General features: G+C 44.2%; 1 long non-coding RNA gene across 1 annotated transcript; it reads left to right on the top strand.

The window, feature by feature from the left end:
- Positions 1 to 6369: 6369 nt before the first annotated feature.
- LOC131815050 (uncharacterized) lies at positions 6370 to 10307 on the top strand. Its single transcript, XR_009347544.1, has 4 exons — positions 6370 to 6679; positions 7195 to 7395; positions 9191 to 9262; positions 9612 to 10307. It is a non-coding gene; the product is annotated as an uncharacterized LOC131815050 (long non-coding RNA).
- Positions 10308 to 12189: the final 1882 nt, after the last annotated feature.

The following is a 12189-nucleotide window of genomic DNA, read 5'->3' as shown; positions in this document are numbered from 1 at the left end:
ATATTCCATGTGGGTCTGCTTTCAGTTGAGGGAGGTCGAGGAGGACATTTTTCCCGGGGAAATGAATAAGCTGTTCATTACCTGCCCAACCCACCTCCTCCTCTTACTTACTAATCAATCTCCAGATATACTTAGGTAGCAAGCAGAGGCTTCACACTTTGGAAGAAGTTTAGCCCCTTCTCCGGCCCTACTCTCCGTTACGTTCTCTTTGCCAACAGTCAGAGATTGGTCTAAGACCCAGACCTGGCTCATAAAACACAGGAGAAAGTCTCCTGGGGGCAGGGTGGGAGAAGCTTCTGGTAACTCTTTCCTCTATTTATTTTTTTTAAATTTTACTCATTTATTTTAGAGAGAGAGAGAGAGAGAGAGCGAGAGAGAGAGAGAGCATAAGCTAGGGGAGGAACAGAGGGAGAGGGACAAGCAGATTCCATGCTGAGCTCAGAGCCTGATGCCAGGCTCCATCCCATGACCCTGAGCTCATGACCTGAGCTGAAATCAAGAGTCAGATGCTCAACTGACAGAGCTACCCAGCATCCCACAAGGAAAAAGTTTGTTTTCTCTGTCTCTAAGTGTAATGAGGTGAAAATGTGATGCATCAGCAGGTCTCTTAGTGTAATGAAGCACAAGTGTAAGCACCAAAAGCCAACGTGCTGGTAAAGGGAAAGTAAGAAAGAGAAGGAGCTGAACCACTTCGACCTCTAGACTGCTTTTAACAAAATGCAAAGCAACTGTAATTTGGTCTTCTGTTACTCAGCAACTGCTCCTAATACAAATACACACTTTACAAGGAACGTTGAGTCCCTTGCAATAGCACATTCTTTCATCCTTGAGAATCTTCTGTGAGATCCAATAAATATTTATACATACAAAGACCTTTCTGTATTTCAAATTATTGTCATGCCTCTATTTTTCTTTATATACTTTTGTTAAAATGATTTACTTATCACATAATATAATTACCTCACCCCAAACAAGTCCAAATTTCTACAAGAACAAAGTACCATTCTCTTCTCTAAAATTATGCTTTTAAATAATTATAATCTTATTTGATTCATTCTGCCCTCCATACTTATCTCTCCCTAAAGAGGCTTTTGTTAAAGCATGAATTTGACATCAGAGACCCAGAGTCACAAGTAGTAGTCATGTGAATGGATGAATGATTTTTTTTTCTGATATTTAACATCTGTATCTAAAAACAATATCTAGGGCTATCACCAAGGTGAAACTAGATGACATAAGCAAAATGTTTCCCTAAATCTTGGCATAAACTGAAAACTCAAAAAATTGTGGAGGAAAAATAATTTGTGGAGGGAGTGGGGATGGGGAAGAAACACGTGAAGGAGGAACCATAAAAGAAAAAAGAAGAGGAAAAGGAAGACATGGAGAGAAGAAAAGAAAGGAAGAGGAAGGAGGGGAGCAGAAGCAATGGGAAAGGAGTAACTGGGTAAGGACAAGGAAGGAAAAGGGAACGAGAGCTAGAAGACAGAAAGAAGGAGAAGTGGGGAGTAGGAGGACAAGACAGGACGAGAAGCAAGAAGATGAGAGGGAAGGTGATGGTGGTGATGTCGGTTCTAACCCAGAGAAGAACTCAGAGAAGCAAGTTAAGGTTAAGGTTAAATTTTTGAGCCCAGACAAAGCCCTGATCATCTACACCTTCCTACGATGTGATCCTTTTCCCCTTGAGCTTTGGTATTTTGTAGGACTGACTCTCATGGAGTTTGAATCTAGTTACTCCAAATATCACTACAAAGAAAATTACAAAGGATTGTAAACCTTGGGCAATAGTCCTCATATTTCAAAGAAGTGGTTGATTCATCAAGATTCCAGTGTAATCAAAGAACTTGGAGAAGTCCCTGGAGTTTGTTTCCATCAAATGTGAGGTATGCCTCAATTAAACAAGCAGAAATTTAAATGAGTGATTCACTGGGTTTCTTCTATAATGACCAGGTGTCCTCCTTCCTCAATGATGACAGGACAAGAGGAAAGAGAGGTTTGGGGGTTTGTTTTTTTCTGATACAAGAAGGAGATCTTTTTAACAGTGAGGGCTGGTGAAAGCCCTGTTGGTTTCAAGTTATTTCCTACAGAGAGTCTAAAAATACGGGACTGACTTCATGCAGTCACGCTGAAGTGCAGCACAAATGAAGGTAGAGAAAGGACTAGAAAAATCTCTACGAAGACCTTCTAGCCCCCACGCTTTCATCCTGCAGCCTGTGCTTCTCTGTTTTCCTCAAGGGGGACTTTGGGCGTGGTCTTCCTGTCACTTGGTTAGGCTCTTCCGTACCAGCTCTCTCCTAGTCTTCCAGTCTCCCTCAAATGCTGAGGCGGGTCCCTCATCTACAGCTCTGTCCTTCCTGCTGTGAGGAGCATGTGCAAGTCCCTGTTTTGTCTGTGCTTCCCTCTCCACACCGGTTCCGTTTCCAGCTTTCGCCGGCGTGCATTCTGAGCCCGAGACTTTCTGACTTTCCCACAAGATCCCTCTCTGTTTCCGGCTGTACTATCATTAGCAACCATCTCTCAGACCATCCAGAGCTACTGTTGCCAGCGCTCTTCTCCCTCTGCAAGGCTGGAGGCTCAGTTAGAGCCCCGCTCTCCTTCGTCACCCATCATCCTAACCGCCATCCTCCGGCCTGACCCTGTCCCTTCCTCATTTAAGTTTTCACTTTGAGAACCCTGTTACTGTGCATCACAGTTCCAGTAGGGACTTCACCCAAGAAAGGCAAAGGAAGGAAACATTCATGTTGGCCTGAATTAATAACGGAGAAAGGGGAGAAATCTAATTTTTCCAGCGCAGAAGATGTGGTGCCTTGTTTGTTGGGAGCAGCCCTCGGGGAGGCAGAGATTTCAAGTGCAGCATTTACGTGGCACATTTTTCAATTAGACAATATACTGTATGGCATTTCCCTTCCTCCCCCAGTCCCTTCTCTTTTATTACCACATGACTTCATCTCCCCGTGTGACTGACAGAGCCCATTGGGCTCAGCCCTGATAAAAAACATCTGGGGAAGAAAAATTGCAATTTAGAAAACAATTAAGTACATCAATTTCAATTCATTTAGTTGGCCAGAGAAAGAAAAGCTCTTTCAAAGAGGTAACCCAATCTCTGGAGGTCATGGATTAAAGGGCACGCAGACTCATTTTCTCCGGGTTGCAGTGCGGAGGAGTGCACTTTAGTGCAGAGGTCTAAATGCAGACATAAACTCCTATTTTGCAATTTTTAACAAAGAGTAAACCACAGTCTCCCTAATTTTCTCATTCCTTCCCATTTTTAAGAGATTCATTCCGTATTCATCCTAAATTCCCAAGAACTTAAGAGCATCCTTGAAGGATGTATTTTCTCTCTCAAATGCTCACCATGTGTTCATTTGTTATGGGAGCTCTGTGAGTGAACCTCCGTTTGCTGTTAAAGACCCCATCTGAAGAACTGATGAGGGTGTGTCTGGGGGAGGGGTGTGTTCCTGATTTTTCCTTCCAATTTTCCTCACTCGCTCTGTGAGCACCCATGGCTTCATGGCTTTAAAGAGCTCAGAGCCTTTATGAATCATGGTATAACTTTTTCATTCAAAAATACCTTAAATAAAGAATTTTATTATTTTTTTCCAGCTTCATTAAGAAATAATTGACATGCACCACCGCACAAGTTTAAGGCACACAGCACGGTTTGGTTCACATATATCATGAAATGATCATCACAGTAGCAATCATCTTCTCATACAGATACAATAAAAAGAAAAGAATGACAATGAGGAAGAAGGAACAGATTTCTCCTTGGGATGAGAGCTCTTAACAATTTCTCCATACAGCATGCAGTGTTGGCTACAGTCGTCATGTGGTACCTTGCAGGCCTGTGTCTCTTGATCCCATAACTAGAAGTTTGTACCTTTTGACCTCTTTCATTCAATTCTCCCGTGTGCCACCCTCTGTCTCTGTAGCCATAAATCTGATCTCTTTTCCTAGGACTTTGCTTTTAGATTCCATATATAAGTAACATCATACAGTATTTTTCTTGCTCTGAGTTATTTCACTTAGCACAATGCCCTCAAGGTCCATCCATGTTGTTGCAAATGGTAGGATTTTCTCATTTTTTATGGCTGAATAATAGTCCATTTTATATACATGTATATATATAAAATATACATAATATATAATATATAGTTTCTTTATTATTCATCAATGGACACTTAGGTTATTTTCATATCTTGGCTATTGTGAGTAACGCTGCAATGGGCATGGGGTTTTCCAGTCAGGGTTTTGTTTCCATCGGCTCTATTCCCAGAAGTTGAATTGCTGAATCATGTGGTAGTTTTATTTTTAAATTTTTGAGGAACCTCCATACTGTTTTCCACAGTGGCTGCACCAATTTGCATTCCCACCAGCAGCGCCCAAGGGCTCCTTTTTCTCCATGTCCTCACCCGGCATCTGTTATCTCGTGTCTCTTTGATGACGATCATGTAAGGGGCGTGAGGTGGCATCTCACTGTGGTTTTACTTCGCATTTCCTAATGACCAGTGATGTTGCCCACCATTTTCTGTACCTGTTGTCCCTTCAGATATCTTCTTCGGAGAAATGTCTACTAATGCCTTTTGCTTATTTTGTAATTGGGTTGCTTTTTGCCATGGGCTGGTACTATACTGGTCTGGGGGAGGGGCAGGGCAGTCAACCTGTAACCACTTATCTTACCTTCTAATGCCATCTATCTCGGTCTCTGTGTTGTCTCTGTCTTGGCTCTCTGTGTTCCAGGATGCTCTCAGCGGTGTCTTGTCCTTGAATAGTTTCTAGTTGTTCTTCTTGTGAGGTGTGAAATCAGGAACAATGAATGTCATCCTCTTGGTTATATACCTTCCAAATAAGGACCAGAAACACATTATTTGGTCAAATTACTCCACTGTTCTCGTCTCTTGAGTTACCTGCTATGGAAAAGTCACAATAATCACACCTTAGTCATAATGTCTGACAGACTTGTGTCAGGAGGTGAAGGAGGGACAGTAAAGTGCCCCCCAAACTGAGAAGGCACCTGAGGCCGGGAAACGAAGGTGACTCCGTACTGAGTCACTGAGTTACATTCTGGGTTACAGACGGGGAGGGCAGCAGGCAGAGAACGATCCACAGCGGCTGCCTCCTTACTCTCCACAGGTCCGGACTTTCGTCCACAGGTTTTATAGAGCAAATGGAGATGCAAAAGGGCACTGTCATGAGATCAAAGGGTTTTCAGGCACCTAACTGACAGCTAACTTCAATTAGGTATTGGGACACCACCTATACCTCAGGAAGGTAAAAGAGAAGTTACCTCTAACAGATTGTGGGAGGCCCCCCAGGTGTGATGGGCATTTCTAAGGTGTGCATATTCCTCTCCAAGAGGCCCAGAGCACGCAGCTCTGAAAGAGGCCCTTGATCGGCCATGAGAAGGATGGAGTCAGGATTGTCAGCAGCCCTACGACTTGTGACATCAATCCCGTTAAGTAGGTATTATCATTCCTGGATTTAACAGGTGAGAAACTGACTATGTTATTCTAAGGCATGGAAATTTGTTCTCATATAAAAAGAGGAAAGACCTGAAGCCAGGTTTGTGAGCTTCTTGGGTTCGTGCTCTATGTACCACATGGAGAACAGCAGCCTAGGAGACGAGCTCTGGCAGAGAGGATCTAGTGATCACTCTGAACTGAAAGTCTCCATCCACGTTTAATGAAGATAACCTATACAGAGTGACTAGTTAGTGCTTGGTCCAAAGTAGTTCCTCAATAAATGATAGCTCTAATTATTGCACAAAATCATCTCTACCTAGTCCTTACTCTTATCCTCAATTTCCTTCAAACGTCCCTCAAACTTGGGATTGTTGAGTTACTGCTGAGTTTTTCTTACAGTCCCCACTTAAAAGGGATCACCTCTGCAGCCTAAAGATCTAAAAGCACGATCCAGAAGCAGGTATCTGATTGAGAGATATTAGCCATCAGGAAATCCCACTCCAGGAAGGAGCCACTAGGTGGAAAAGTCCTAAAGGAGACCTCGCTCATGTTTTATTAAAGTCTGCCTTGGGAAGCAGCTTAAAACGCAACCACTTTCACAGCATGTGTTTCGTTCTGCCGCTGCAGACAGAGAATGTAATTACAATAGTACCGCGAGGCCATCTGGAAGGCTGAGGTGAGGGCATGCACATTTTGAAGTGAACCAGAGGTGACTAACAGGATCACTCAACAAGTGGACCACATTGGCACTGGGAGGGCTCGAGGCTAGGAAACATGAGCCAACAGTGGATCTGATGTCAGTGAATGGATGGTAAAGAACAGAAAAGGAGGACACGTGGGTTAGAAGGCATCAAGGGCAGAGGGAGCCGGCAGAGGGAGCCGGCAGAGCCACTGGGGGCTGCTCCTTGGTTGAGGCAAGGAGCCCATAAGCTCCTGAAATTCAAGACTCTGGGCTCCTGGTAAAGAATCCAGAGGTGATCTGTGGCTTAGGAGAGTTAGAAGGTTGCTAGGAAGAGTTCCTTTGACTTAATTGTAGAGATAAAGGGATGGGGGGCGGAAATACCTGATTCTAGCAGTGGAGGATTTGGGAGCCTGGAAAATCTTCATAGTGAGAGATGGGGAGATCGTTGTGAACTGGAATGTTTAAGGCACACCTGCTCAAAAAAGTCTCTCGGTAGGATCTGGGAAGATGAGAAGAAATCTGGGCAGTCTGCTTAGAGGTGAGTGACTGACAATGTCAGGAAGCCAAAGCGGGAAGGTAATAGCAAGAAAAAGAGGGAACTGAAAATGTGTCTGAAGACTGTTGAGGGGGCTTCTGGGTCAGTGGGTTAAGTGTCTGCCTTTGGCTCAGGTCATGATCCCGGCTTCCTGGAATGGAGCTGCCCAGCGGGATCCCTGCTCAGTGGAGAGTCTGCTTCTCTGTCTACCCCTCACCCTGCTTGTGCTGTCTCTCTCTCTCTCCTGCTCTCTCAAATAAGTAAAATCTTAAAAAAAAAAAAATGACTGAGCCCCTCACCATCCCTCACTCCACCAAGTCTCCGGGGGCAGACGTGCTTGCAGAGGGCAGAAAAAGTTGTTCATGATATGTTGGTTTGGATGTTTGTTTCTATTGTTTGTTTTAGTTTGATTCGGTTTTTAACCTCTCCAGATCAGCTCAGGACAAGTAGTCAAGTCAGATACAAAGGTATTGCTGAACTTATCAGAACCATTTTTCTTCTTTGACTTTAAAAACCAGGCAGAAAATGTTACAAAATAAGATTTCCAGTCTTTCCGGCCCCTGCTTATGCCAAGAATGCCCCATGAACGCCCTCCAAGAGGCAACAGCCCTTCAGATCATCAGGAAACCCTGGAACTTGCTAATAAAAAGAAAGTGATTTTCCATACAAAGTAAACAGTTCCCTCCTGCACATATAAAAGGACTTGGCTTCAGATGCAGGTAAAGGTTTGGGGTAGAGTTTTAATTTTCATATTACAGAAGCTCATTCTGAGCTTGGATTTTCACATTATTCTTCAAAGCACAACAGAACCCCCTGTCAGGATATATCCAGCAACTGCATTCTTGGAACAACCATAAATTAGCTTGCCTTGCCTTTTCCCTCTTGAACTTGAGGTTCCTTTCAGGGACCCAGCATAAACCCTTTAGGAAGCAACAAGTAAAGCTTCGGGGATTCGTTCTGTTGTCTAGAACGACTGTTCCTATGGATTCTCGTCTTCTTTAGTGCCCCCACCCACCCCCCAAAAAACCCTGAAGCCTGCTCTTCAGTATCAACATATCATAACAGATGCTGAACCAAAAGAATCATCTCTCTGGGCTGAATTGCTTTGTCATGGTGCAGCTGAGCAGAAGACTTCTACAGTAAAATTCTCCATGTGAGTTAGAAGAAAAAAAGAGAGAGAAAACCCTTTTCCCTCACATCATCTTTTTGTTTATGAAACACTTCTGAGCTTATTGGCAGAAAGGCACGATCTAATGCAACATACAGGGTGGTCCATATAAAACAGTCCCTGCAGCAGAGGGTTGCTCTTAAGTGTGGCTTGTAAGTGGGTCGCCAGATGTATTGTTATGTCAGTCCTTCCTGGCATTGTAAAAACAGGGAAGGCTTTCAGGGTTTGGGAGTATATGTGGAAATAGAGGGAGGCGGACTGGGCTTTAGAATTGTGAGAATAAAGGCATTTGCCAAGACGCCTGATCATCAGGAAATAAAACGCAAGTAAACAAATGGGAAACGTGTTCCGTCTCACGGCTAACATCTTTGTTGTCACAGGTGAGGTTTCGGGGTTTCATTTTGTTTTGTTTTGTTTTCCTCACCACCCTGATGGCTGGTTGTATTTGCACTGTATTATTCATTCAATAAATATTTATTAGAGCATCTACCATGTGACAACGCTCGACTAAATGCTGGGAATATGACAATAAAAAGGCAAAGGCAATGCCTTCCAGAACCTACAATTTAGAGGAGAGAGATAAACAGATATCTGCACGATGTGTTGCTGACAGGATGTCAGATACTGACAGCGTTTTGGAGAACATTTCAGGAAGTGAGGAGGAAGGGAGAAGGGAGAGAAACGGAGAAGTGCTTTCTTTAATAGAGTCGCGTTACAGCAGAGACCTGAGGGAACTGAAAGTTAAGCCGCACACACTAAGCAGAGGAAAGGGCAAATGCAAAGGCCCAGGGGCGAGGCTGTGCCTGGTAAGTGCAGGAGCAGCAAACATGCAAGAGCCACGCTGCAGGCCTTACAGAGGCGAGCGTCCTTTGGATCTTCCCAAAGTTAGAAGGCGAAAGTGGAATAGGGTAGAGATTGGGTTGCCGTTATTTAACTGAAAGTACCAATCGAGGTACAGCGACAACAATCAACCTACTTCCCAAGTCCCTGATCAAGTAGTCACACGGGGCGGTGTATGGTTAATGGGAACACAGAGGGTGAGGGAGGAGAGGGGAGACTTGTGCCTTCTGAAGCGAAGGGGCAACCACTTTTCAACTGAAGACAAGGCAAGTGTCATCGTTCCCTGTCCCAGGAGGAGGCCATTCCAGAGCCGGTGCAATTACTCGACTGGCTTCAGTATGAAACCTGGCGCTAGCGATGAGGCAATCACAGTTAAACTGAAACCAACTATTTGTATCCCAGAAGCTTGCTATTGAGGACGGAAAGGGGAAAGGGCATTTTATTCAGTGTTTCCTCTTCTCTCTCTCTCCCTCCACCTGCTCTAACCTGACTCATTGTCTTTCCAGAGCTGCAGAGTTCTCAACTTCATTGTCAGAGGCGGTGCTGAAGAGTGCCGGAGAGCGTGGGAGGGCCGAGAGGTGGGTCTCGGCCCCTTGGTGTGGCCCCCTAGACCAAGGCTGCTACGGATGCCATCAAAGTCTGGACTGGCAGGGACCCACTGCCTCAGCCCAAACTTTAGGCATCAAATGAGAAGATCCCCTTTCCTTGCTGCTGGTCTTTGACTTCTGCCTTCAGGACATTTTTCTGGTATTGTCTGCAGATCGTTCATAGAGCCTATAAGACATAAAGTCCCAGTGTGGGATTTATGAGCTGAGTCTAACTCTCAAAATTTGATCTGCCTCTTTACTCCCAGTTTTGCCCTGATGCCTTCCCTGGAGACAGAGAAACAAAGAATGTCATCTTTTAAATTATTCATTTATTCAACAGACATTTGTTGAACACCTACTACGTGCCATTGCGCCAGGCGCTGGGAACAAAACTGTGAACAGCACAGACCAGACTTACGGATGGTATGCGAGAAGGTACGGAAGAGATGGACATTTCTTCCCCTTTCAAGTCCCCCTTTAGCCCCTGCGATTTATGAGGACCCCACCCAGGGCATCTCATCACAGCCCTCATTTCATAAATCGCCCCCAGTGGAACCCCTAAGAATCCAGATTTACTAGCCAGCAAAAATTATTCTAGATCTTCAGATATAAATTAGATATCCACACCCACTATTCTCTTTCTTGTGTGTTTGCTTCATGGCATTTATCGCAATAAAGATTACGGTTTATTTGAGTCCATGCTCATTTCCCATCTGCCATGGACCAAATTGAAAGTTATTTAAATCTATTTTGCTCCCCATGGTATCCCCAGGGCCTAGCACAATGTTTGGCATGCATTAGGTGCCAAATAATACTGACAAATAAACGGACTCATCAGCTTAGTGAATGAGTGAGCAGTTGGACAAATAAATGCCTTCTTATTTACTGGAAGAATGAGGAGTTAAAAATAAAGATTAGAACGTATCTCATATATATTTCTCTAGAAGTAGGGATCATGGTCAACATATTTCCAGAGTAAAAGCAATGCATCGGGGGCCCCTGGGTGGCTCAGTCAGTCAGGCGTCTGCCTTCTGCTCAGAGCATGATCTCAGGGTTCTGAGACAGAGCCCCACATCGGGCTCCTTGCTCAGGGGGGAGTCTGCTTCTCCCTCTCCCTCTCCCTCTGCCACTGGCCCTGGCTTAGCCCCTGCTTATGTGCTCTCTCTCTCTCTCTCTCTCTCAAGTAAATAAAAATCTTAAGAAAAAAATCCATCATAATTTCCCTCAGAAATGAAAATATAAATATGCCAACTTGTCAACCCAGCTGCCTGGCCTCTTCCTTCTTCCTATCATCATGGGTTAAACCTGACTTGAGTATCACACACCAGACCCCAGACCAGGGCCTCTGTAAAGAGCACTCAGCCGTCCTTAGCCAAGACTCTAATGTCCACTCCAGGTAATCTGGGCTCCTGGCTCCTTGAACGGCTTCTTCTGCAGCCGGGCCTGGAAGCCCCAGAATCTACCCACATTCCAGGGAGGGTTAAGGTTTCTCATCAATCTCTGTCTAGACCTGTCCTCAGATTAGCTGCCACTGAAATGCAATCCCTGTGATGAGAAATGAATGGCATGGCCCATGTGAAGCGTAGCCGATGAACTATCACTTCCCTGAGACCCGCTGTCCCCAACTTCTCACCTTTCCCAGGCATAGCACGTTCACTGAGAGAAGCCATTACTGTGTTCTCACTGGCAAGCAGAAGGTATGCAAATGAGCCCTTCCTTCACCACTTGCCATCTCTGTCCACACTTGGTGTCCACAGAGGACACAAAGGACAGTCTCCTGGAGTAAAGAAAGGGAACGCACTTGGGTTCCAGAGAACAAAGTCAGACTCTTTTTCTTCAAGAGAAAATAAAAGAACAGGGTCTAAAAAGGATCAATTCTGTAACAATCTGTTATTTTATACTTTGTGCTCATTTATTTCTAGAATATCTGACTGTGGGGTTTGATGGTAAGAGGAGAAAAGGGTTATATGGTGCAGAATATGGGAATACAGAAAGATCCAGAGATCACACAGGCCTCAGGACTGGTAAGGGCAGAGGTAACCTCTTTTGGATCATGTTGGTACAGTTGTTCTATAGCACTGTATGGTGCCCAAGAGCTCGGAGACACAACTCCAGCTGCATGAACTCAGTTAAGTTCCTGGTGTCCTTTATGCGTCAGTTTACTGTTACGCAAAGTGGGAATAAAGGTCGTACTCAGCTTCTAGGAACATGGAGAGTCTAAGTGAACTAACACATCTAAAGTATTTACAGAGATGCTTAGAAAAGAGCAGTAAGTCCTTGCTATTATGATCTATCCTCAAAAGTACGACTCAGATGTTGGGTTGGAACCTTTCCAAAGTTGGTTTCACCTCTAAGAATCAAGCTCACAAGTTCCTTCTTCAAACACACATGGATTTAGAAAATAAAGGAATCTGTTGAGATGAAACTTAAGCTTGGAAAAGAAAGTCAAATAGAGATAGTCTTACCACCCTAATAATCTTTACTATAACACTTCTCTTGAATTGATTTGTAAAATTCTTTGTGTGTGTGGGCATATAGAGAAAAAAAAGGCTCACAACCTACATCACATTTTAAACTCTATAACTAAGAAAAGACAAACTTTTCTACAGAGTTTACTGAAACACAACGTACAACCAAAAACCAACCTGAAGGCAAGTTACTTGTGTGGTTAACTTAATTACCATATGTGTTTTCTATATATAAATAAACAAAAAAATAAAAGAATTATATTGACAAAATTTCTTTTTTTAAAAAGATTTTACTGGGGCGCCTGGGTGGCTCAGCTGGTTAAGCCTCTGTCTTTGGCTCAGGTCATGATCTCAGGGTCCTGGGATCGAGCCCCACATGAGGCTCCCTGCTTGGCGGGGATCCTGCATCCCTCTCTCTCTCTATCTGCCTCTCTGCCTACTTGTGATCTC

The sequence above is a fragment of the Mustela lutreola genome, chromosome 14, assembly GCF_030435805.1.
Source record: "Mustela lutreola isolate mMusLut2 chromosome 14, mMusLut2.pri, whole genome shotgun sequence".
Taxonomy (NCBI): domain Eukaryota; kingdom Metazoa; phylum Chordata; class Mammalia; order Carnivora; family Mustelidae; genus Mustela; species Mustela lutreola.
The sequence above is the reverse complement of the archived record's forward strand: the minus strand, read 5'-3'. Positions and strand labels throughout refer to the sequence as shown.